The following is a 26,913-nucleotide window of genomic DNA, read 5'->3' as shown; positions in this document are numbered from 1 at the left end:
ATCAAAATATGTCATGGAGAAGGAAGCAGGGAAGGCAAAGTTTTGTGGAGATACAAAGAAAGACATATTAGAGAAAAACAATTCATGAGTCAAATGACCAACTGTTTTTCCCCATTCCCCTTTTTAAAAATCAGTCTTGTCCAAAATAAATTTGACTTATTTGTGGTTGAAAAATTCAAAACCATATCAAAATCTACATCACACATGCTCTCTTGCCTTTAGTCATGTCTGTTTAGACATCGTTTGCCTCGATAGAATCAGGAAATGTTGCTAAAGGATGTTTCAGATTGGGGTGTGTGTGTGTGTGTGTGTGCAAGCACATGCATGTGTCTTCTTTTTTCTTTAGGTTCTGGTTCCTTGACTCTGTACTAGCATCCCTTTCATAAATAATCCTCTTCCTTCTTCTGAGTTTCTCTTTATTTATTCCTTCATCAAATATTTATTAGATGAATGGATAGACCACCTTTAAAAATTTCTAATTTAAATAAAGACACCAACATTTTGAAATGCTATGTCACTTCTTCTTTCTTTTTTTCTATACCTTTGATTCCACACAGGATGAGGGAAAGAAATAGAGATGCATTTTCTTTAAACAGAACAACTGACTGGTTTTCATCCACTCGTCATTCAACATGAATTCACTGAGTTTCTACAAGAAACTGGGAACAGTTCTAGCCACTGACCTGTGATGGCTACTTTTCTAAGTGTCTCCATGAAAATGCTGTTCTTTGGCTGGTGGATTCCTCCTGATAGTCTAATATTTGTGTTTACTTGTTCTCAACTTTTAAATATTTCTTCATTGTGTCTCATCATAAAGAAAAAGTCAGAATTTTCTAAACCAAGCTCTGTTGAACACCAGTAACTTGTAGATATTAATGGGTAAAAATTTTAAATCCTTGAGTAAAGTACATTTTGGCATGGTTACACGCTCTGTAACCTCCTAGGAGACAGACAGCAATACTGAAAGTTTTTCAGATGTTATGCTGCAACAGTTTAACTTTATCTAATCTTGTATTTTTCAAACATTCCTGATGGCAGAACTGATTTTCAGAGAATGTCTATTAATATCTTGCTGGATACCCAGTTTCAGAGATACCACTTATTATGGTTAACAAGTTCCCATGAGTTCAAACTAAGAAGAATAGAAGTGTGATGATTATGATAAGAATATGCACTTGATAAAAAGTGAGTAGATGGACAGATAACTTGCTCTAAGTTGAGAGGGCACAGATATCATCACTGCCACTGGTTTTGGCACATTTTGGCTGAGAAATGATAAAAATCCAGATTTAGAAATGAACCAAAGCACGGGAAAGGCATAATCTTTGCAATTACTTTTTGGGCCACTTCCATACCTTGTTGGCAAGTAGGTCATCTTCTCTGATGTTGTTTTCTCATTTTTAAAAACATGGATACTCTTGCCCAATTCATAGGGTTCTTTGAAAGATTAAATTGGAAAACTGATTTAAAACATCTGATACATCTGAGTTCACTGGAACTATTCAATAAAAGATCATTTTCCTTCCTTCCTTCTTTCTTTCCTTCCGCCCTCTCTTCCTTCCTTCCATCCTGGTTTCCTGACTTCCAGAAGACAACACAGATACCTATGGCAAATCTTTTTCCTTAAGGAAAACTTAGTGAGAAAAGAACTCAAACTAGGAAAAGTTTAACTATAACAATATATTTATTTTATTTAATACGTATTTTTGTCATTGTTATTACATGCTGTGCAATGTACTAAGTACTTTGGAAAAAATGAGCTAATTTCCCTCTTATCACAACCCACTGAAAAGATTACTATTATTATTCCCATTTCACAGATGAGGAAACTGAGCGATATCATTTGCATGAGACCCTACAAGGGATGCTGCTAGAAGATTGTTCTCACAGGAAATATGCAGCATAGCTTAAAAGAGCAAGCAGGCATGGAAAGAGGCAGCACATATATCCTGGTTACAATTTGAATACGAGTATCAAACTACAAAGAAGATTTAACCTTAAATATGTCTACAGAGAGGAGGACTTCAGGAGACCAGGTGGCTACTGCATATTCTTGTGTGTGGGTATGTGTGAGAGAGAGACAGAAAGAGAGAGAGAGACAGACAGACAGACAGATAGACAGAGCCTTCACTATATAAAGCATTTTAGCTTGTGCTGACTACGTCATACATATGCATGTTGTGACCCCATGGACCATAGCCTGCCAGGCTCCTCTGTCTATGGGATTCTCCAGGCAAGAATACTGGAGTGGGTTGCCATGCCCTCCTTTAGGGGATCTTCCTGATCCAGGGATCAAACCTGGGTCTCTTACATCTCCTACATTTGCAGGATTCTTTACCACTAGTTCCACCTGGGAAGCCCACCTCATACACAGTACTCAATGTTACTTCATTACCCATGTGTCCTGGTTTGCCAAGATAGGTTATTCTGGGAATTTGGAAGACACTTTTCTAAGTGCAGAGGCTCTGTTTTCCCTTTTTCTGAATCTAAATTATTTCTCTTCCCAGAAACTTTCTCCAACTCCTCAAAGATGATTCCTCCATCGAACATGATCCTTTAGTGGATGAGGTAATTGGACATAATTACCCAGCTGGAAAGGCGCAGGTCAGGATTTTGTACCCAGATATGTATTATTAGAAAGCAGACCAAGCAAACCCATCTCATCTATTACCACTGATGTCTTTCTTTGGGGCTATTTCTCCCCTAAGTACTCATTCTCGCTTGCACAGTTGGGAATAACAGGATTATGGAACACTGATAGGTTTTCGTGACTGCAGCCATGAAATTAAAAGATGCTTGCTCCTTGGAAGAAAAGTTATGACCAACCTAGACAGCTTATTAAAAAGCAGAGACATTGCCAACAAAGGTCCATCTAGTCAAGGCTATGGTTTTTCCAGTAGTCATGTGTGGTTGTGAGAGTTGGACTATAAAGAAAGCTGACCACATAAGAATTGATGCTTTTGAACTGTGTTATTGGAGAAGACTCTTGAGAGTCTCTTGGACTGCAAGGAGATCCAACCAGTCCATCCTAAAGGAAATCAGTCCTGAATATTCATTGGAAAAACTGATGTTGAAGCTGAAACTCCAATACTTTGGCCACCTGATGCAAAGAACTGACTCATTGGAAAAGACCCTGATGCTGGGAAAGATTGAAGGTGGGGGGAGAAGGGGATGACAGAGGATGAGATGGTTGGATGGCATAACCAACTTAATGGGCATGAGTTTGAGTAAACTCCGGGAGTTGGTGATGGACAGGAAGGCCTGGCGTGGGGTCGTAAAGAGTCGGACACGACTGAGTGACTGAACTGACTGACTGATGACGGGTTTTCAACAGAAGACACCTTAAGAATACAGTGTCTGTCCTCCTCCTTGACAGGAAGGAGATAGAAACTGGGAGGTCAAATCTCACAAGGGCAGAAGTCACTCTTCCTTTCCAGATTCAAGGCAATTAGTTTCACATTGCCACAAGCTTTGGATTAATTTATGTGAATGGTAAAATGTTCTAATCACATATGATAAACCTTATACGATATTTGCTACATATATTTGCATACAATTTTATAAACAAAAGGCATTAAGTACCTTAAAATTCTGGCCTCCAATTTTTCTCATATGTCTTTAGGCTCCAGATCTTGTCTCATTATGTTTTGCAGAATTCAAATGCTCTGATGGCTCAACACTGTCATTTTTAAAAAACGCTTTAGCAATTTTATTTTTTCTGTATATATTCTACAGCTTCGTTTGCTTGAATGTTTATTGTAAAGCACCAAGTACAATGATTTCCACTTTTATAATTAATGAGAAGATCTGGAAAAATAATTCTAGTTGGTAGGGCAAGAGCAATTGCTATGTATTCTCAAAATTTTGTCAAAGTTCTTAAGTATCATGCCCTTTCATGAACACAGTTTAATTAGAAGAGCACCAGTAATGTCTTGATCTGTCTTGACAGTAAGCTGTGGATCCAGTTTGAACCATGTTCCAAGTAGAAAGACAGCATGGTGATTACAATCATGTGGATACTAAGAGTTTCATAACTAGGTAACCTCTAAATAGGTCATCCTATATTTGGCCCCTCAACTGTTTCCACTCACAAGGCATGACAGATCTCTTTTCTGCCTTTTCTGTCCTCCTCAATTTAAACATTATATAAATTAAAAGAATGTCTTCTGTGTTTGAAATGTACTCAAAGACCCAGGAAACCTGGATGAGCAAGTTAATGCTACTCAGTTGAATAAATTAGCAAAATGTGTTTTCACCGGGAGAATCTTGCAAGTAAAATGTAACATGGAAACCTGTGTTCCTGACTTTTACTTAGCGATGTGTAGAAATGTCACATGTAGACATCACTCCCTGAAGTCCCTGTGGAAAGGACAAGTAATGTGAATATATACATGGTTAAGGACTCCTCACTTCTGAGAGTCCGTAATTCTATTCTGTGTCTGTAAGAGTTGTCTGGTTGGGTCTTTACTGTCTTGAATAGTTTCTCCCGATAGTAGGATATTAACTATAACAAATATAGGAATAAGTGCAAATATATTTTTCAAATATTTTCCTTTGAATATTCACTATGTATTGGAGTTATTCTTTTGGTTATAAAAAAATTTTCCTAGACCCAGTACTTCCAATGGAAAAAAAATCAGAAACTGAAAGAAAACCCTGAAATCAAATCCTAACTCTAGTTCTTAGGAGCTGTGTTGCCTTGATCTGTTACTTACCTTCTCTGAGACTCACAATCTTCATTGATAAAGAAAAGGAGGGTAGTTAAGTGAGAACTGCCTGGTAGAATAGTGAGGACAGAATGATTTAGAAGTGATTTAGCCCCGGATGTTTCTGAGTTGGTTTTCCTTAAATATAAATTTCTCAATATTAAGGAAAGAAAACTGAAATATGTGAAGCAAAACCGAACTATGCAAAGGCTTGAACAGGTACTTCACAAAGGACTCTGTCTAAATGAGCACTATCCCTATGAAGAGCTGCTTTTGTTGTCGTTGTTTAGTCGCTCAATTGTGTCTGACTACTGCTATCCCATGGACTGTAGCCTGCCAGGCTCCTCTGTCCATGGGATTTTCCAGGCTAGAATACTGGAGTGGGTAGCCATTCCCTTCTCCAGGGGATCATCCCAACCCAAAGGTCAAACCCATGTCTCCTGAATTGCAGGAAGATTCTTTACCAGGTAAGCCCGTAATACTTCCATAAAAGTTTAATAATAATAATAAAAAAAAAACCCTAGACAACATAACCTTCAGATTTTGCAAGGCCGAGTGATGACAATGCACAATGACCAGTAGAATATCATTGATTTCATTCCCCTCATTGTCTGGTTCTCAATAAGGGTACTTTTTCTATTGCTTGTATAAAGTATCCCTTTTTTGGTGCTATTAACTCCATCTCTGATAAACTCTTTAAAGGATCTCAATGGACATGAGTTTGAGAAAGCTCTGGGAGATGGAGAAGGACAGGGAAGCCTGGCATGCTGCAGTCCATGGGGTCAAAAAGAGTTGGACACAACTGAGTGACTGAACAATAATAGCATCTCTAATTTTTTTTTCATATTTCAATTCTACCAGTTGCCTTTGGTAAGATTAGCCAGTCCCTACTGAAAGTAACTCAGTGGCTCTCCTGTGGTCCATATTACTGGCAACCAGGAAGAGTTTGGTTGCTTTGGAAGCAAAACCTGCTGCAATGAGTGATTTACAGACTTCGTTTTTGGAAAGCAGTTTGTTTTATTCTTTATATCATTCTATTATTTATATATGGCTTCAGAACAAGTGAAACATATAGTCTGGTTATTGTCAGGATGTGGAGGAAGCCAAAACAGTGTGGAAATGTAACTTTGTGAATTCTTTCATGTGACAGTTGTAAGCATGATTTTTTGGAGTGTGTATACAGTATGCTTGGATATCCTGTCTCAGGGAAGAGGTGCTGTCACCTAAAAGGAAGGAGAAATAAAATCAGATCTGGAATTATGCCCAATTATGTTATTGCCACCTCTAAGTGGTGCCAATTTATTCAGTTCAGAATCTCCAGTGATTCTTAAGGGGAGATGTCAGGAAAATTGACCTTGGCATTCTGAAAGAGAATTCTGCTTACAGAAAAAAAATTCTGAGTTTTCCCCTCTTTGATTATTGGTGACATCTGCATGAAACAGTAAAAAATAAGGGTTTTACTTGGTTGATTTGCCAGTGTGGCACACAGTCAAATATTTAATCAATTGCAAAATACTACAAGTTCAAAAATATCTTTGGAGATAAGCCTTCTTAACTGGCTCATGACATTCATTGAATTTAAATCACAATTCATCAAATGGGTATCTTGTGGAAAATTCATAGGTGGTTAATACTATTTCATTTTATTAATATTTCTTGTCATATCCTAAATAACTGTCGTTCCAAGAACATTTTTTAAACTTAGAACAGACTTCCATTATACAAATTGACAGAAATTTAAAATCAGCTAGGAAAATTATTAATAGGGGGCACATTGATTCTGACTTGAAATCTTATGCGAACATAAAAAGACTCAAGATTTTGAGAGCACGATTTGAAAACAAACCACCTCCAAACAGCCTGGCAGGTCTTCACCTTTCTGTTGCTTCCTTTTGCCAGAGGCACCACAACTATGGGCTTAACATAAACATTCAGTTTCCTTAAGAAATCATTTCACCGTCAACGTTCCCAGTAGATGCAATGAATTTCCATTCCTTAGTGAATTCTAAATAATGAGCCCAGGTAAACCTTTGAGGTTCAGCTTGGCTTGAACCCGGATCCACATGATTAAATGCTTATTCAAAACTCTTTCATCTGGAAGTCGTACAAGAAGGATTGTTTTTGTTTTACTGCCTTTCTTAAAGCGTTTCAGTATTTCCAGTTTGACTCCCATCTCATACCAGAAGGTGAAAAGACATTGGAAATGATTGCTCTCTCAGAGAATTTCAAAAGAAGCTCTGGGTTTGATTTGGTGTAAACATTTGGCTTTGTTTTCAATTTTCTGACCCGGATGGCTCTGCCTTTTGAGGTCTCTTTATAATAGATATAATTTTATCATTCTGGTGGTGACTATATTTGCACAATAAATTGGAGAATTGAGCCAATTATCCACATAGTTCAAGCTAGAATGTCTTTTTTGCCTTAATTTTATACACATTTCATGCAAGTGAGCATTTGAAGGAGGACCCTTCTTTTGATAATTTCTCTAACTCCTCACAATTTGTATTGCTGATCAGTTATTTAATACAGCCTTAGTTATATTTTCTCATGTGTGGACCAAAAATACATAAAAACTTGGAAAACCTTGAGTAATAAGCCATTTTTCTACTTAAATATACTCTCCTCTCCCGTATCATTTAAAACTTTGGAAAATCTTTAATTTTGAGAAGGTAGGTGAACTGATTTGATGTAGATTATTTTATACAAAGTAAGAACATTCTAAGGAATCATCTATGTGCAGCTTTGAATGAAATGATGTAGCACAGCAAATACTGTGTGATCAAATGCCTACAATATATGAGTGATTTCTTACTGAAAACAAAAAAAAAATACTCTCACATGCAAGAGATTTCAACATTTATTATTCTCTTGGGGTTATTAATTATTAATAACTCTTAAAGAAGATAAACTCTTAAACTCATAAACTCTTAACTCTTAAAGAAGATAACACATCAAAACATAGATTTTTATGTTTATTGAAACATAATTAGATTATATGAAGGTGAATACCAGGTTTGCCAACTTCTTAGCTGGCTCTGCCTCAAAGAATGGAAACCCATTGTTAGTTTAAGAAGCTCAGAGACTTCCCTGGTGGTCCAGTGGTTAAGACTGACTTCGAATGCACGGGGTATGGGTTTGATCCTTGGTTGGGAAGCTAAAATCCCACATGACTCAGGGCCAAAAACCAAAACATAGAGCAGAAGCAATATTGTAACAAATTCAATAAAGATTTTAAAAATGGTCCACATCAAAAAATCTTTAAAAAAGAAGTTCAATCATCCAAAATAAAATCATTTCAGTAATAATGCCCCATAAATAATGCCCTATAATCACATTTCATACGATTAAATGTCATTGTAACATGTAGATTGGTTATACTACCTAAATAATTTTGAGTGGAATCAAAACTTTATCAATGCATTTAGTCAATATTCCCCTTTAAAATTCATGAAATATGATTCATTTCATGTTTAATTTCTTCAACTCAAACATGCTCTTACTTAACAGGCATTTTTCCTCTTCTGGTTATTTCATTTTTTAAAAATACATTTTTTTTTCCAGTCAAATACTTTCCTGCCCTACAATCTATGAAGTTTTTGAGTTTCAGTTTCGTCCTAAGTGATCTTTTGTCAATATTTCAATTATTAATAATTTCTCCTACCTAATATTCAAGACTCTGATATTTCAACATTTCAGGACAAATATCTTCAACTTTGGTCAATTTTGACAGTGAAAATATATAAAATAATAGAACTTAATTTCTTAAAAAATAAAAACTACAAGAAGCTAATCAATGATTATTGTAAGTACAAATAACTGAGAGAAATGTTTTGATTAAGAATCTGAAGAAAAGATAAAGTAAAGGTTTGTATCATGCAACATGTAAAATCCTTATTTCAATCTTGAGAAGTTCTAAGAAGTCCGGTCATAAACTGCTTGGGTGTGCTTCCTCAGTGTTGAAACCTAGGTGGAGGTTCTGATGGATTCCACTGGTGATATGAATTCTCAAATGTAAGGATAAACTGTTAGCTATAAAACCTCTAGAGATGATGAACCAGTTAGGCGTTCAGACTAAATAAACACGTTGATGATGGTTGAAGAATGCAGCAATCAAAACGTTCCCATTGCTTCCCTTGGGAGTTGGATGTCCTTTCAGGAATTGTGAAGAGAACTGCTTGCAACCATCGTATAAATCAACCTAATAAGTAAATTCCTCCTTTCTCCCAATTATGACTGTTAATAGGTGTCTGTTATTTTGGAGATATATACATGTTTGCTCAGGAAAGCAAGGAGAGTTGTACTCAGAATCCTTTTTATGGTGTTATCGATGGAATAATAGTATCCACCTATTCATCTTAATAGTATGATTAAGTATAATAATCATAATAATTCCTTTTGTAGCTTTTATGCTTTGCCTTCACAGATCTGAATGCTATGTATAAGATGATAACAAAAGTTAATATTTATTGAGCATTCACATTTTCCAAATGCTATGCTGAGCACATTGTATATTTCTTCTCATTTAACTCTCATAGCGCTCTTACAGATAGGTACTATTATATATCAGAAAATGTAAGTAGCATCTCAATAGTACACCATGTGTGAGTGTTAGTCGCTCAGTCATGTCCGATGCTCTGTGATCCTATAGACTGTAGCCCACCAGGCTCCTCTGTCCATGGAATTTCCCAAACAAGAATACTGGAGTGGGTTGCCATTTTCTTCTCCACAATAATACACCATAAATGGTAGCAGAACCAGAACTGGAACTCTGTGTGTGTGATTCTAACACCTATATTCTCAATCATCAACTTAATTGCCTCATAACTGTACCATTTTGGACATTAGAAAGTGGTGAAAGTGAAGTGGCTCAGTCGTGTCCGACTCTTTGAGATCCTATGGACTGTAGCCTACCAGGCTCCTCCGTCCATGGGATTCTCCAGGCAAGAATACTGGAGTGGAGTGCCATTAGAGGACCCAACAAAGTAAGAAGGGTTAGGAATTTTATCAGGAGGGCCAAAAGCTTGGAAAGAAGGAAGGGAAGGAACACAGAAGAGAAAACAAAAGTAGTTTCCCTATCTCCTGTGCTCTGTTAGATTTCTGCTCATCCACTGCTGAGCTGTCCTGGCGTGATCTTGGCACAGGGGTCCTTTTGGACCTTCCCTAAACCACTTAGGAGATGCGTCAGCACTTGGAATACAGACAGAGGCACAAGTTTCCTCTTGCCTTGGAATGTGTGAAGGTAGCAGAGTGATGATTAAATGTTGGCAGAGCTGGATCTCTCCAGGCTTAGGACACATGGTGACAAGAAGATTGGAGCTCCAGATTGTGTTTTCTTTTTCGTGGAGGCTTAGTGGCACCCCCTTTACTGATGCTCTTTCTAATATAAATAGAATAAAAGAAGTGCTCATTCTCTGAGGTCTTTAGTTCCTTCTATTCTGTGAGTCTTCACTTCTTTCAGTTTTTCAAACTGTGGAAAACCATAGAAACCAAATGAACCTCTCTGATAAACATTCAAAGCCTTTACCAGTGCCTGTATAATATAAATTATAGGTGAAAAAGTCAATTTAGTAGAGAGAGCTTTTATTAACCTAAGAGTCTGTAAAGCCATAAAAGCAACATCTTCTGGTGCATGTCTTTAAAAAGAAAATTTGAATCCACATATATTTTCTCCTTCCTACATTTCTAACAAAAATGTAAAAGATTTTGAAAAGACATTGCTAGAGATATTAGAATTATAGGTCCAAAAGAAATACTTACTGATTCTTATCCAACACTGTAGCAAAGTGATTTAGTGAAAAAAATCTTCTGTTTGATTCATTAATCAGTACAATGAAGGTAATGACTCAGATTGAATTATCAACAAACCGCTCAAAAATCAATAAAAATAGTACATAATATGAACATTCTCTAATTATGCAATCATTTATACTGTTAATGGGATTGCATGCATGCTCAGTCGCTTTAGCTGTGTCCAACTGTTTGCGACCCTATGGACTGTAGTCCACCAGGCTCTTCTGTCCATGGGATTCTCCAGGCAAGAATACTGCAGTGGGTTGCCATGACCTCCTCCTTTAGGGGATCTTTCCAATCCAGAAATTGAACTCACCTCTCTTGCATCTCCTGCATTGGCAGGTGGATTCTTTACCCACTGAGTCACCTGGGAAGCCCGTTAAAGGAACTATTTTGAACCAAATTTAACTGAGACTTTGTGTTAGTTGACTACAATTCAATGTAGAAATTATCTGTTCAGTGTGTGTTGTATCTATGTAATATATATAATTTTGAAGTAATGATTATTGATTGACTTTAGATATTGTAGCTTAATATTCTTTTGCATAAAGCTGGAGAGATCAACTAAGGGTGAAATTTAGGGCCCTGCTCATTATCCTAAAAAAAGATCTTTTCTTTAATTGGGTAATAAAATGTCTTTGTAGTTATCCTTGACTTATCAGGACCACCAGGGGATAAAGACAATTAGTGTTGCCAGTGTCATGGGATCAAAACAAAGATAAAAGATGTCAGACACGTGGATCTACATTTTCCAGAAGAAAAAAAGAAGAGATGTAACCACAGATATTAAATGGCTAATATCAAGTAGTAAGAGCATCATCCTGGTGTGATATCTATATACATCACACAAAATGCTGTAGAAAGCTGTGACTTCATACTTTGCAGCCTGAAATATTTGCATAGTTTATTTTAAAAAGTTTTGTTTTTTCCTACTCTGGTTGTTTAAATTATCTGGGTAATTGATAAAACTATTAGCTCTGCTTTTATGGGAAGAGGCAATCCATCAACTGAGATAGAAATGCTAATTTGGGACCCTCCATTAGAAATAAAAGTTCCAAGATAAAAAAAAATATGAAAGCACATGCAACATTAAGAAGTTTATACTTTGGCAGAGGGACCTGACTGTAATCTGTTTTAAAACAAATAGATTGTGTTCAGCTGTCCCTATATTTCTGGCAGAATGATGATTTAATGTTGATTAAGAGAGAAAACCTTTGAAGTGCAGGAGGCAGCAGCTCTGAGTATGTCTTTAGTGATCATTATCAGTCTTCCCTGAAGGATGCCTTGGTGCCAAAAGCTCTTTTCTCCAAACTGGTTAAGGTGGATTCGGGAGCGAAGGCTTTGTACATCTGAAAAGGCCTTCTCATTCACAGGCCTGGTGTCTTATTCCTTTAGGATTGTGAATGTCTGAGAATAAACAGATGCAGTCCTTTTCACAAGCAAGGCAAGGTCCACAACTCCACAGCATCCTGGCATTATTTATTCATCATGAGGAGGGCGCATGAACATGGATCCTGCAGAAAAATCAAATCAGTGTTCATTCTGTCGAGCAGCTGCCTCTGGAACAGAATAAGCCTTTGGATCTGACTTTGGTAACTGGACAATTAGAGGTGTTATTAAATTGAAGATGCAAATGAGTAACCCTGTTTTCTTCTGAGTTTGCTGCGTTTCACTTGTAGTGTTTAAATTAAAACCAACTCCAAAATTTGTAAGAGCGGACTCTCGATAGCTCGGAACAGTTCTGGGCTAGTTCATGTACCAGTAATTTCATTGAAAATATTTACATATCAGTTAACCTCAAAGGACTAAATCTGTACTTCTTCACGTTTGCAGATTAAATGGATTTAGTGCCAAAGTTATCATGTTTGTGGTGTGTTGCACTGAAGATTTGTCCACAAGCAGAGATTCAGATAGTGTGAAACATAAGCTTTTACACTTATAAAATAAGTTAATAAGTGTTAATAAGTGTATGTATGGTAAGATTATCTATAGATAATTAAAAGGCTCTGTAATTTGAGTGTGTGTGTATATATATACATATATATGTACATATATATATACATATAGCCTGATTTGTGAGATAGACCAATATTGCATTATATTCTGCAAACTTTTCATAAATTGCTTAGTTTTTAAACCTGAATCCTCCATTTACAAGTTCTGGGAGCTTGGACAGGCTTTATCTCTGTATCCTCACTACAAAATGAGAGCAAGAATAGTATCTACCTCTGAAGTTGTCAAGAGGATTAAATAAGCTTATATTTATTTATTTATTTATATAATATATATAAAGTGTTTAGAATAATATATATTATTTATAATATAGAATTAGAATAATTCTATGTTATGTGTGGTGTTTAGTAATTTCTGGGGTGTGTGTGTATAATTTAATAGTTTTGTCAAAAGATAGGTTGGCATATTATAATGACCTCTCTCCTATTCTCTATCAATCACCTGCATTTTCCTCTATATTTCAGTTTAGTACAATTACTTTTGAGAAAATGTTGTTCACATTGTAGTTCACAATGTCAATGAGCTTGTGTTTATGCAAATTACAAATGTCCATTTTGATGTATGTACTGTAACTTTCAAACTGTAATCCAAGGTCTGTCCTGACCGCATAAATCCAAAAATTAAAACTAGAAAAAATTTTTTCAGTATTTTATCCATACATTCTCACCCTTTGAAGTCCATTACAATATGTAAAAAAAAGAGAGAAAGAAAAAAATAATTGAATAATGATGAAATTATAGCGAAATAAGCCCACTGGACCAGACAACAGCCCCAGGCTCTTTGCCTGCTTCCCATGGGTGTCCACTGGCACAGCTGACCTCACCAAGTTCCAGGAATAAACCCTCACCAAATTCCTTTAAATGACTGGTTCCTTTAGTCTAGGCTCTGAGCTGGTGCATAAATCTCTCCTGTAGCATCTAAGGATTTTCAATGACTTTGCTTTTCCCATGGTTTATTTCTTATCCTCAACAACTAATCACTCTTCTTTTTTTTCCTTTCATTTGCAGTCATTTGGGTCTCATCTCTGAATTTGCCAGGACTATATTTTACTTTCTCTTTGAGATTAAGCTTGAAGCTATCAGCATGGAAAATCCCCAATAAAATGCTCAAGAAAGTGTATCTTGTAGAGTTGACTCTAACATATCCTTAAACAGTGGAATGCAAAGCATTTATGTACAAATGGAAATATTTTAGAATTGTACACAAATTAAGACAGAGCATCTCAATCCCTTTGTGGAGAGATAAAAAAAGGCTACTGATGAAATGTGCATCTCAGTGTTGGCACATATTTGTGATGGTCTAGCTATGAACATCTCTTAAAAGTGCTGTCTGTACTGTTACCATTTTGTGTGATTTTTGGATTTCTCAGTGATTTCTCTTGGTGATCAGATAGACTTTTGTATTTGCATATGTGCCCCATGAAATGTGAATTTATTTTATTTCCTAGTTTCAATTTGCATTTTAGAAATTAATTTAAAATCAAAATTGTTTTATCATTATTAAGCCCCTTTATGTTTTTATACTTTCCAAAGAAAGCCTAAAACATTATCTTAAAAAAACACACATTCGATTTAGAATTAAGGCTTATTACGTCAATAAATACACTTCATTTAAGAGATGGATGTTGAAAGATGATGCAGATATTTTTTTAAAGCTAGATGTAGTTACGGATAAAGTGATATTTTAATTGTCAAGTTATTTTTTAGAAGTCCAGCAATACAAATTCCACATCTGCTTCAACTGCAGACATATAAAACCAGTGTGACAAAAAAGGATCATTAAACAATCTGATTTTCTTGTTGGGAGGGTTTAAAGCTGTTGGGTATAGTATTAAAATGTAGAATTTGATAGCATGTCTTAAACTTTTAATGATGTGTCCATGAATATAAAACATGCTTCTCCCAGTAACTTTATGACTTCTCCTCTGCATAATTAGTGGTATCTGTTTTATGAGCTTACTGTTGTTTCCTTGATCCCATGAAAATGTGAAACCACTGTAATGATTTACACCATTCCAGAGCTTAAAAGATACGAGCTGTTTCTTAAACTAAATAAGCAAAAACAAAAGAAAAAAAATCAAAAAGTACAATACTAGAATGAAAGTCATAGTGGGTTCTTGAATGTTAAAAAATGCACTTAGGATTTGGAAATTCATTCTTGCCATTTTCTTTAGTAACATTTGATTTTTAGTAAACACTAATACAAAATATTTTATCTTTTATTGTTTACATAAAGCTCTCCTCTTATTATATATGTTTTCCTGCCTCACAGTTGACACATTTAGGGAAAATTTCCTTGAAAAATGTTCTAAAAGTGATTGTTTAGATCATTTGTAATCTTAAGAATTGTTAACTGTATAATGGAGAAACATTTCTGCTAAGCATTAGTGAAAGTCGCTCAGTCGAGTCCGACTCTTTGTGACCTCATGAACTCTACAGTCCATGGAATTCTCCAGGCCAGGATACTGGAGTGGGTAGCCTATTCCTTCTCTAGGGGATCGTCCCAACCCAGGGATCGAATCCAGATCTCCAGCATTGCAGATGGATTCTTTACCAGCTGAGCCACAAGGGAAGCCCAAGAATGCTGGAGTGGGTAGCCTATCCTTTCTCCAGTGGATCTGCCTGACCCAGGAATGGAACCGGAGTCTCTTGCATTGCAGGCAGATTCTTTACCAACTGAGCTATCAGGGAAGCTCACTAAGCATTAGAGATCTACAATATTTGCAGCAAATTATATTATTCATTAAAAAAGAATTGTAATTAGTAGATACAAAAATTGGTGTTTCCATGCCTTTGATTTTTAGATTTAATCTGGTTGTTTTATTTTTCATTGTTGTTCAGTTGCTAAGTCGTGTCTGACTCTGCAACCTCATGGACTGCAGCATGCCAGGCGTCCCTGTCCTTCACCACCTCCTGAAGCTTGCTCAAACTCATGTCCATTGAGTTGGTGATGGAATCCAACCATCTCATCCTCTGTCACCCCCTTCTCTCATCCACAATCTTTCCTAGAATCAGGGTACTTTCCAAAGAGCTGGCTCTTTGCATCAGGCAGCCAAAGAGTTGGAGCATCAGTCATCAGTCCTTCCAATGAATATCCAGGGTTGATTTCTTTTAGGATTGACTGGTTTGATCTCCTCAAAGCCCAAGGGACTCTCAAGAGTCTTCTCCAGTACCACAATTTGAAAGTACCAATTCTTCGGTGCTCAGCCTTCTTTAGGGTCCAGCTCTCACATCCGTATATGACTATTGGAAAGAAACATAAAACTTTGTCATCTTGCCTCAAAAAATGAGATAGCATGGCTTTTTTTTTTTTTTTTTGGTAAATTTTATTATTGTTTAGTACCTTGAAGTGTAATTTTCCTTAAAGATCCTTAATTATGTTATGTTTTTTCTTAGTTTTATTACTGGTAGGGAAATCCTACAAATAAATAAATAAACAAACACATATTACAGATTCACATAAGAATTTTGTACAAAAGAGGAAAACAAATAAACAATTGGCTTAATTTGAATATATGTTGGATTATTGTTAAACTTTTTCTGTCACTGTTGAAACTGAGCTGTGTGTCTATGTCTCAGGGAAATGTGTAATCAACATGTTTTTGCTACTGTAAGACAATTGGTTTGGATTATTTTTATTTGAATTGATTTTTAAAAATGAATTGATCAATTGTTTGATAACTCATGCAACCTATTTAATAATTTAAAAGTTTTTATAGCTATTGTAAGTAATCCTTAAGGTTGTATTTAGTTTTTCAGATGAAATCTACAGAATAGGCTTCAAGTGGTAGGTTTTCATTACACCCACCAAATAAATATAGCATTCTAACTCTTAATTTTAAATATTGAGAATTCCATCAACAGGTATTCATATAAATGCAAGACCTGTGTACCTTCTGTCATATTTTTATAAATAATTTAATTGTCAGTGTTATGTTGCAACATTTGGTTGAAACAATCACAATTGTAAGAAGTAGGGTACCCCCTGCTTTCAACAGTACACATGTTCCAGCAAGAATGATTGTAAAACAAATATTGGAAACATGAATGCATTTTCTATTTAGTTTCCATTAAGGATATTTCCATTCAAAAAGCAACTTCCAGCAGATTGGCTTAAAAGCTTTTTGATGTAAAAGTCTTTAAGATAGAAGTATTGGTTCATTTATTCTAGTTTCATGTTCTTGGAAGTCTTAAAACATTTGGGGGGATCATTTCTTTGGTCTTTGCTCTGTATCAGCCAAGGCAATATTCCAGTACCTGGGGTCACAGGAATCTCCTACTTTTAAACTAACAACTGTTCCCACTCATCATTTATTTGGAATTTTAGTACCATAGCTCATTTACTAATAACCCATCTGAAAATGTCCCCTTTGAAACTTACAGAGATTAGTGCTTTACATTCATTCAAAAGAAACATATCCAAATTTAGTGACATGATGATCAAGGAGATTCGTGTGAGTTGTTATTTTTTGGCTCCAACCTCAAGAATTTATTTCATTTTGCCTCACTCCCTCTTATACAAGAACATTGAATGACCATTGTTCAGGTTCACTATAACATACCTTCAATCTATCCAGGTTCTGAGTTTTGGTCCTGAAGTCTGTCTTTGTGACTGGAGAAACAACAGGAAGAAAAGAAAATTCTAATGACTATGATACCAAGTTTAAATGAACTTTAAGTAAAATTTGGGTTCCATTGAGGTGGGCTGAATTTTATAATAAAGAAGTTATTCACCAATTTCCGGCACGCTGACCTCAAAATGCACATTTAAATGATAGAAAGGAGTTATATCTTTAGCACCTTACAAGGTTTTCATTCAAGCCGATCTTTGTATTGTGTTACCATAATCTGTGGGCTTTCTTGGTGGCTCAGCAGTAAAGAATCTTCCTGCAATGTAGGAGATGCAGCAATCCCTGGGTTGGGAAGATCCTCTGAAGAGGAAATAGCAATCCATTCCAGTATTCTTGCCTGGAGAATCCCATGGACAGAGGAGCCTGGCAGGCTACAGTCCATGAGGTGGCAAAAAAAGTCAGACACAACTTAGTGACTAAACACAAACAACCAAATTCTGTACATTTAATTTTGTTAAAATAGACTAAGGAAATATATTTTGAGCTAATTTCTATTCCAACATACACAAGCTGTACACACTTCTCATTTTCAAATAACAATTATGTTCCTGACAAAGTATATATGTAATATAAATGTACTCTTCCATTAAATACATGATTTTTAAATTTTTTCTAGAGGAGCCTGGCAGGCAGGCTACACTCCAAAGGGTCACGAAGAGTCAGACACAGTGAGTGGACTGAGCACACAACCCAACAATTAATTTTGGAACCCCTCTTACATTCAATTTTCTAGGTACTGAAAAAGCTGTTGCAAGAGATATAGAAGTAACTCTCTTGTCAATATAGAGCTGAAGTCGTAACACTTAGCTTCAGCCCTCTGTTCTCCAAGCAGCAGCCTAATGAATGATACACTTGAATTTTCCACCTATAGGGGACTGGGACCATGTTTATTTATCCTCTATTGGAGTATCTGGCACAGTGTACACATTCAACACATATCTGTCTCATTAGTGTGTGAATGACTTCATTGGTTCATCTTTGTATTTCCTGAACTGAACTTCACACACAGAGTGGTTCATGTAAATAATCAGACTGATAGAACTATCTCCTGGGACTTCATACCATTTTAGCTGTGTGTTCTTTATCCTCCCTCCTAGAAGAATGCTCTTTTTAATGACACCTGCATTTCCAAACACCATCCCACTCACTACTTCCAGAGTTACCTGAAGATTTACCACCTGTGTGGTAAATATTTTATTTGAAGAAAAATTAGAAAATTAAGCTTATGAATTGAGAAAAATTTCCCCAGACTGAGAACCACAAGAAAGTGCAACAATTGACTGAAATGGGCAATTCATTCAAATGACAGATTAACACAACAGAAACCAGAGGTAGATAGTAGACTCTTAAGGGTACCTAATATTTGATCAATGGGAAAATTATATTGTGCAATAGACGTCATGGTACCTGGAAATGACTGGTACTCACCTGACTTTCCATCTAGTGACTCCAACAAGCACAACACTTGGATCACCATTAGAATCTCATCTTCTTGCAGATTTTCTCCCAGATTTGGTCTTTCTCCCTGTGATTGTGTGACCTGCTTTTATATGGATGTTTCCTGATTGCTAGCTCTACACAGTCAGCAAAAATAAGACAGGGAGCTGATTGTGGTTCAGATCATGAACTCCTTATTGCCAAATTCAGACTTAAATGGAAGAAAGTAGGGAAAACCACTAGACTATTCAGATATGACCTAAATCAAATCCCTTATTATTATACAGTGGAAGTGACAAATAGATTCAAGGGACTAGATCTGATAGACAGAGTGCCTGAAGAACTATGGATGGAGGTTCGTGACATTGTACAGGAGGCAGTGATCAAGACCATCCCCAAGGAAAAGAAAAGCAAAAAGGCAAAATGGTTGTCTGAGGAGGCCTTACAAATAGCTATGAAAAGAAGAGAAGTGAAAGGCAAAGGAGAAAAGGAAAGATATACCCATTTGAATGCAGATTTCCAATGAGTAGCAAGGAGAGATAAGAAAGCCTTCAGATAAGAAAGCAAGGAAATAGAGGAAAACAATAGAATGGGAAAGACTAGAGATTTCTTCAAGAAAATTAGCAATACCACAGGAACTTATCATGCAAAGATGGGCACAATAAAGGACAGAAATAGTAAGGACCTAACAGAAGCAGAAGATATTAAGAAGAGGTGGCAAGAATACACAGAACTGTACAAAAAAGATCTTCACAACCCAGATAATCACAATGGTGTGATCACACACCTAGAGCCAGACATTCTGGAATGAGAAGACAAGTGGGCCTTAGGACAAAACTAGTGGAGGTGATGGAATTCCAGTTGAGCCATTTCAAATTCTAAAAGATGATGCTGTGAATGTGCTACACTCAATATACCAGCAAATTTGGAAAACTCAGCAGTGGCCACAGGACTGGAAAAGGTCAGTTTTCATTCTAATCCCAAAGAAAGGCAGTGCCAAAGAATGCTCAAACTACCGCACAATACAGTGACAGTCTTTATTTTGGGGGGCTCCAAAATCACTGCAGATGGTGACTGCAGCCATGCAATTAAAAGACACTTGCTCCTTGGAAGAAAAGTTATGACCAACCTAGACAGCATATTAAAAAGCAGAGGCATCACTTTGCTGACAAAGGTCTGTCTAGTCAAAGCTATGGTTTTTCCAGTAGTCATGTATGGGTGTTATAGTTGGACCATAAAGAAAGCTGAGCACTGAAGAATTGATGCTTTTGAACTGTGGTGTTGGAGAAGACTTGAGAGTCCCTTGGACTGCAAGGAGATCAAACTATTCAATCCTATAGCAAATCAGTCCTGAATATTCATTGGAAGAACTGATGCTGAAGCTGAAGCTCCAATCTTTTGGCCACCTGATGGGAAGAACTGCCTTATTTGAAAAGACCCTGATGCTGGGAAAGATTGAAGGCAGGAGGAGAAGGGGACAACAGAGGATGAGATGGTTGGATGGCATCACTGACATGGACATGAGTCAATGGACATGAGTTAGAATAAACTCCAGAAGTTGGTGATGGACTGGGAGGTCTGGCATGCTGCAGTCCAAGGAGTCGCAAAGAGTCAGACACGACTGAGTGGCTGAACTGAAATAAACTGAACTTCCTGATCATTTCTTCAGCACCTTTGTTTAGTGCCTGGCTGAGGACCATGGCACTTCCTATGGACTATGAGATTTGATTAGGAAGAGCAATTAGGAGGGTATTTCATTCACTGAGGCAAAAGACAATGAACATCCATTATGGGAATGAGAAGAGTGGACAGGATTGAGAGCATCTTTGGTTAGGAGCTGGTATCTACCTGATATAGTTTTAGACCCTATTACACTGATCTTCCCTGTAGCTCAGATGGTAAAGAATCTGCTTGTAATGCAGGAGAGCTGGGTTTGAACCCTGGGTTGAGAAGATCCCCTGGAGAAAGGAATGGCAATCTACTCCAGTACTCTTGCCTGGAGAATCCCATGGACAGAGGAACCTGGTGAGCTACAGTCTGTGGGGTCACAGAGTTGGACATGACTGAGCAACTAACACAAACACTACACACTGACATTAACCAACTCTTGAGAAAGTCAATATTTCTTTCATAAAATTATTATTCCAAAATATTTCAGATGGAGATAAAAATCAAGAGACTATAACAATGAGCCACATGGAATACATTTCCCAGATGTAGCAGTTGTCAAGATTTTGCAATATTTGTTTCTTTTTCTTTTTTTTGCTGAAGCATTTTTTGTAATCTCCAACATTATGTCATTTTATTCCCACATTTTATTAGGTGTGATTATGCATAATCACACCTAATAAAATTAACAGTAATACCTGTGTCATTTAATATGCAGTCTATAATCAAATTGGAGAAAGAAATGGCAACTCACTCCAGTATTCTTGCCTGGGAAGCCCCATGGACAGAGGAGCCTGGCAGGGGCTCCATGGGGAGTCCATGGGGTCACAAAGAGTCAGACACATGCCTGAGCGATTGAACATCAAGGGTCTAGTTCCTTAATTACTTTAAAGAGTAACTAAGTGGTGTCTTCAAGTTATTTGGGGTTTTTTTGTTGTTGTTGGTAACACAACAAACTTCTTTTACAAATATTTATTCAATTGATTTCACTTACTTTTTTTGTTGTTCAAATAGCTCCAACTTTGACCAATGAAAACAGTATTCTTAATTCATGCTTATTGCATGATTATTTCCCTTTTGTACAGATGGGTTGAAACAAATACAAAACATGTATTCTTCCATATAGCTATCATAATACTCAGTTCAAGAAGAAATAATAGCTTCTAAAACACAAGATCCATCATACTGTGTAATCATCATTTGAGCTTCAAAACCTTGTTAAAATTTTGATAAAAAATTAAATAATTTAAGCCTATAGAATAACCAAATTAGAGATGGATTAAAGTGAAATAGCAAAGGTCTGAGGTCACATTACGGAATTTGGTCTCTATCCTGAGAACAAAGGCAAAACATGGAAAAAAATGTTAAAATGTTAAAGTCAATAGAGATAGGATTTTTTTTTTTTTGGAAAGTGATAGCATGGAGAGGAGATTGAATGGGTGCCAGCCTGGAAGCAAGACCATCCCAGGGGCTGAGCAGTAATGTGAGTTAAGGAAGTTGGGGGAAGTGTGCCTGATCAAACCAGGGAAGTGGCCAGGTCAATGGTGTAAAGTGAAGAGACTTAGGAAGTGTACAGGAGGTGCTGTAAATTGGACTTGCGTGGGGTTTGATGTTTAGGTAGAGATGGGCTGAGCAAAGAGAAGAGTTCAAAATGACACCACATGTCTTACTTGATCCATTTTGTGGATGGTGGTGTCTTGAAACACTGGAGGAAGGGCAGGTTCTGGGGAAGAAGATCAAATTTCTTTCAGAGATGTTAATATTTAGGCATCTGTTTGGGATAATGTTAGGGGAGCAGGGGGGAAAGGGAGAGAAAGGATGAGAGAGGATGAAAGAGAGAAGAGAATGTTGTTAGTTCTGGGCTGGAGACATAGATTTAGAATTTATTAGCATCTTAAGATGGTATATAGGACTTCCTAGGTTGACACTAGAGGTGAAGAACCTGCCTGCCAATGCAGGAGATGTAAAAGACAAGGGTTCAATCCCTGAGTTGAGAAGATCCCCTAGGGAAGGAAATGGCAACCCACTCCAATAATTCTTGCCTGGATAATTCCATGGACAGAGGAACCTGGAGGGCTACATACAGTCCAAGAGTCGGACATGACTGAAGTGACTGAGCACACAAGATGGTTTATAAGACATTGAGCATCACTGGAATCATCACATAAGAAGGGTATATGGAGGGACTTTCTTGGGGTCCAGTGGTTAAGACTCTGTGCTTCCATTGCAGGGGACACAAGTTTGATCTCTGGTCAGGGAACTAAGGTCCCACATGATGGCCAAAAGAAAAAAGAGAGAAGGGTATATGGAGAGAACAGAAAAAAGAGCAGAGACCTGGAAACTCAACACTACCATGGAGGACAGGAGGACGGAAGGATACCCAAAATGGAGCCGAGAAAGAGTGCCAGAGACACAGGAAGGAAAAAAATCAGACCCGTGAGGCACCCACCACCATGAGGAGCATTAAAAGGTGTATCTCAGATTTGACTTGTGAGATTGCCTATCACTTCCTTCAACCAAAACGTTCAGTGAAGTGGAGAGGGAGAGGATATTTGATTGGGGTGGGAAATTGGTGCTTTGTTTTGGACCAATGAGTTTGAGGTTTGAGAGACATCTAGGTGGAACCAGTGAATATTTGAGTCCCCAGAGGAAAAAAGTCTTGATCCTTATGTGAATAATGTGGCAAAATAATATCCTTGATGTAAAAATATTTTGTTGAGAAATACTGTGACTCTATTGTAACATTTCTTAAGTCATTGTGAGTAAGACTGCAACTCCTCTCACAAACATGCAAAAAACAGATAAGCAGGACAACCCCTGTGAAGTGTGAGAAGTACTTTCTGGGGCAGAGCTGAAATCAGGAACTGGGGTCTGGCAGGTCTGGGTGTGTGTGCTGGCTGATCACTTACTTTCAGGGTGACCTTGGGCAAGTCAATCTCTGCAAAGTTAGATTATTTTCATCTGAAAAATCAGGCTAGTAAAAGCTAATATTGTTCAGTGTTGATGAAAATGAAATTAGATGATATATGAAAATATCTTGTATAGTAGTTTGCACCTAATCAGAGCTTAGTAAATAGTGACTTTATAATTATTGAAAATCATCAGGCACAAAAATTTTAACTTCTCACCCTTGCCTTAATGACTTCCACATTTCTCCATGACATTGACTTTCTCTCTCACCTAGAAGTAGTTGTTAGGCTCCTTCTAGAATTAGCTTCATTCCATGCATGATAAACTCAAGATTTTTTCACTCTTAGAATTTGTTTTGGGGAGAAATTACTACTTGTGGGTGATGGTGAGAAGGGTGAGATAGAGGAGATGTGAGGAAACAGCAAATAGCACCACTGCCTCTAATGTAAGCTGCTTCCATCACCTTTAGATATAAACCTGTGTATGTTCTTAATAAGCATACCCCAGTTTACTGTTTCTTCATCCTTGCCTGGAGAATCCCAGGGACGGAGGAGCCTGGTGGGCTGCCGTCTATGGGGCCGCAAAGAGTCGGACACAACTAAAGCGACTTAGCAGCAGCAGCAACATTTGCATCTAGACTGTAGTCATGATTTTCCTCCAATGTCTGGAAGGATGTGGGTATAGACCAATGTTAGAAAGATGATTTTGCTTAAAAAAATAACATTTATATTAGTCTGATATAAAGGTTCATTAAATCTGGAGGCTGCTGCCAAGTATTGGGTTGGCCAAAAATTTTGTTCGAGTTTTTTCTGTAGCCTCTTATGGAGAGAACTTTTTGGCCAACCCAGTATTTCTCCATCATGGCACCTTCTGGTTCAGAGTTAACCAACTTCCAATAGAAATATGCAGGCAACCCTCCTATGTTTTCTGCTCATCTGCCCTTGTGTGTGTGTGCTCTGTTGCTCAGTTGTGTCCCACTCTTTTGCAAGTCCATGAACTGTAGCCTTCCAGGATCCTCTGTCCTTGGGATTTTTCTAGGCAAGAATACTGGAGTGGGTTGCCATGACCTCCTCCAGGGGATGTTTCCAATTCAGGGAGCAAAGCAGCATCTCCCACGTCTCTTACATTGGCAGGTGGACTTTTTACCACTGAGCCACCTGGGAAGCATCTACCCTTATCCTATCCCCTGCGCCAAGCTCCTGGCTTCCCTCTAGCACCATGTCAAGATGGAAGCTTCTGGCTCTATTTGCACAAACTGATGGATCTCTAATAGGAAAAAGCTTAGGTTGTTCTTTGAGATTTCTCCAGAGGGAACTATTTGCAAAACAAAAACATCAACAACAATAAAACAACATCTTTCTCAGGCTAAGTTTTATCATGTCTAATGGTTTAACTTTAATGTGTTTCTAGCTAAAAAAGTCTTCTTTCTATAGGTAAAGAAAAGAAGAAATGAAGTATTTGATGGACACTTAAAATTTCATCCTATTCCATAATATTCTGAAAATGGAAGGAAGAACTTGATTCTTGCCTCTGACCTCATTCAAGGGGACATCCTATTCATTACCCCATCAGAAGTGTTTAATAAAAGTCAGAAAAAAAACAAAAAAAAAAGTCAATAAGGGACTTCCCTGTTGGTCCGGTGGTTAAGACTTCGCCTTCCAACACAAGGGGTATGAGTTAGATCCCTGGTTGGGAAGCTAGGATCCCACATGTCTTGTGACCAAAAAGCCAAAACATAAAACAGAAATAACATTGTAATAAATTTAATAAAGATTTTAAAAAATGGTCCCCATAAAAAAAAATTTTTAAAAAAAGACAGAGAAATTTGTTCTCTATACTCTGAAAATAATACCAAGAAAAGTGCTATTTTCTAGTACTCCAAACAGGATAGGAGAGTACTCCATTTATGAAACTCTCTATGGAAAATACACATCCCCTTTGCAATGAAAAGCAAAGAGTAAGATAGAGTCATCTGGTACCTATATTGAAGGCACACACAGTATGTTCAATTTCATCAAGGTTTTCAAAATGCCTATTATATACCAGTGTTAGTGATAGTCCTAAGTTTAGTGAAGATTAGTCTCTGTCTCCTATAATTAACAGTCTAGTGAGACAGACAAGTAAACCTACATTATAAAGGACTGAAATCTTAAACAGAAGTATTATAAAGATACAAGGGGGAATAATGAAGTGCTAGATACATTTGTGTGCATATCAGGGTGTCTACCAAAGATAAAGAAGGGAGTTGAAAAAATAAACTAATAAATACAATGATAAACATGTTTGAGAAAATTATTTCTATCTTTTACTCATGAGTTTGCATCAGCAATACTCGCCATGACTCTCATCTCCAGTCCTTCTGTATGTTTTTGGAGGGCTAATGTAGACACTATTCCCTGTTTACCCTTGTCTCATATATTTTCTTTTATTTTTTCTTTTAATTTTTTTTGCAGCTCTGTACAGCATGGAGAATCTTACTTTCCTCACCAGGAACAAACCCATGCCCCCTGCAGTGGAAGGTGAAGTCTTAATCTTTCTAATTTTAATTTTAACTTTCAAAAGTCCTAATTTTAAGTTTTTCACTGAAATAGGGTTGATTTGCAATGTTCTAGGTGTATAGCAAAGTGATTAGGTTATACAAACACACACATATATTCTTTTCCATTGTAGGTTATTACAGTATATTGAATACAGTTCCTTATGCTATATGGTACATCCTTGTTGTTTATTTTATATATAATAGTGTGCATCTGTTAATTTCAAAGTCCAGATTTATCATAAATTTTAATTCTCTGGTTTGAAGAAAATACTGATTTTCCTCCACACTTAATTTCAGATGTGACATGCTGTGATGTCAATAGTGACCACAGAAGTCTAGAGTATAATCTCCAGGCTGGCTTCTTAGAGTAAATCAACATGTTCTTGCATGAACCACTCATGCTCTCTAGGAAGTTGCTCTCTCCTGCTGCTGCTGAAGGCAGGGATGAGGGGCAAGGCTTTGGTATGGAGGAGGCCAGATTCTAAATGAAAAGCCTTTCTGCAGATGATTCTTGACACTGTTCAAACAATGACTTTGAAGAAATGGTACTGTCTTTCCATCACATTTGGAACAATTCATATATTATTTTAAGAAATTTTTCTTCCTTTTGGAATTAAAAAAATCTTAACATTCTTAATTTCTTGATTGTAAGAATAGGCTGCTTATTAGGAGATTAAGTGGGCTTCCCTGATGGCTCAGTGGCAAAGAACCTGCCTGCCAATGCAGGAGACTCGGGTTTGATCACTTTGTCGAGAAGATTCCCTGGAGAGGAAATTGCAACCCACTCCAGTATTCTTGCCTTGACAAGAAGAGCCTGGTGGGCTACAGTCCATGGGATTGCAAAGAGATGGACACAACTTTCACACACACAGGAAACTAAATATTCGAAACAGCTCAGATTAACTGCTGGTTTTGTTTTTAAAGGATTTTCTTTTTTTTTTAATTTTCTTTTTTAAAATTAATTTATTTTTTAATTGAAGGATAATTAACTACTGGTTTTTAATGCCTTTCCTAATTCTTATTGACAGAAATATTAATATATATTTCACTAATATATATTATTAGTGAAAGTGGGATAAAGGCTAAATTACATTTTACAATATCTGAGAAATACTGCTACATAATCCCAAACTACACCTCTCTTCGTCTTTGAGGAATAGTTTACCTGATTTCAAAGGAGAAGGGGACTATGTGGATATTTATGTAAGTTAGAAAAATAT

Source organism: Giraffa tippelskirchi, chromosome 1, assembly GCF_054371585.1.
Source record: "Giraffa tippelskirchi isolate mGirTip1 chromosome 1, T2T-mGirTip1v1.2.pri, whole genome shotgun sequence".
In the NCBI taxonomy this organism is placed as follows: domain Eukaryota; kingdom Metazoa; phylum Chordata; class Mammalia; order Artiodactyla; family Giraffidae; genus Giraffa; species Giraffa tippelskirchi.
This window is presented reverse-complemented; position numbering follows the sequence as displayed.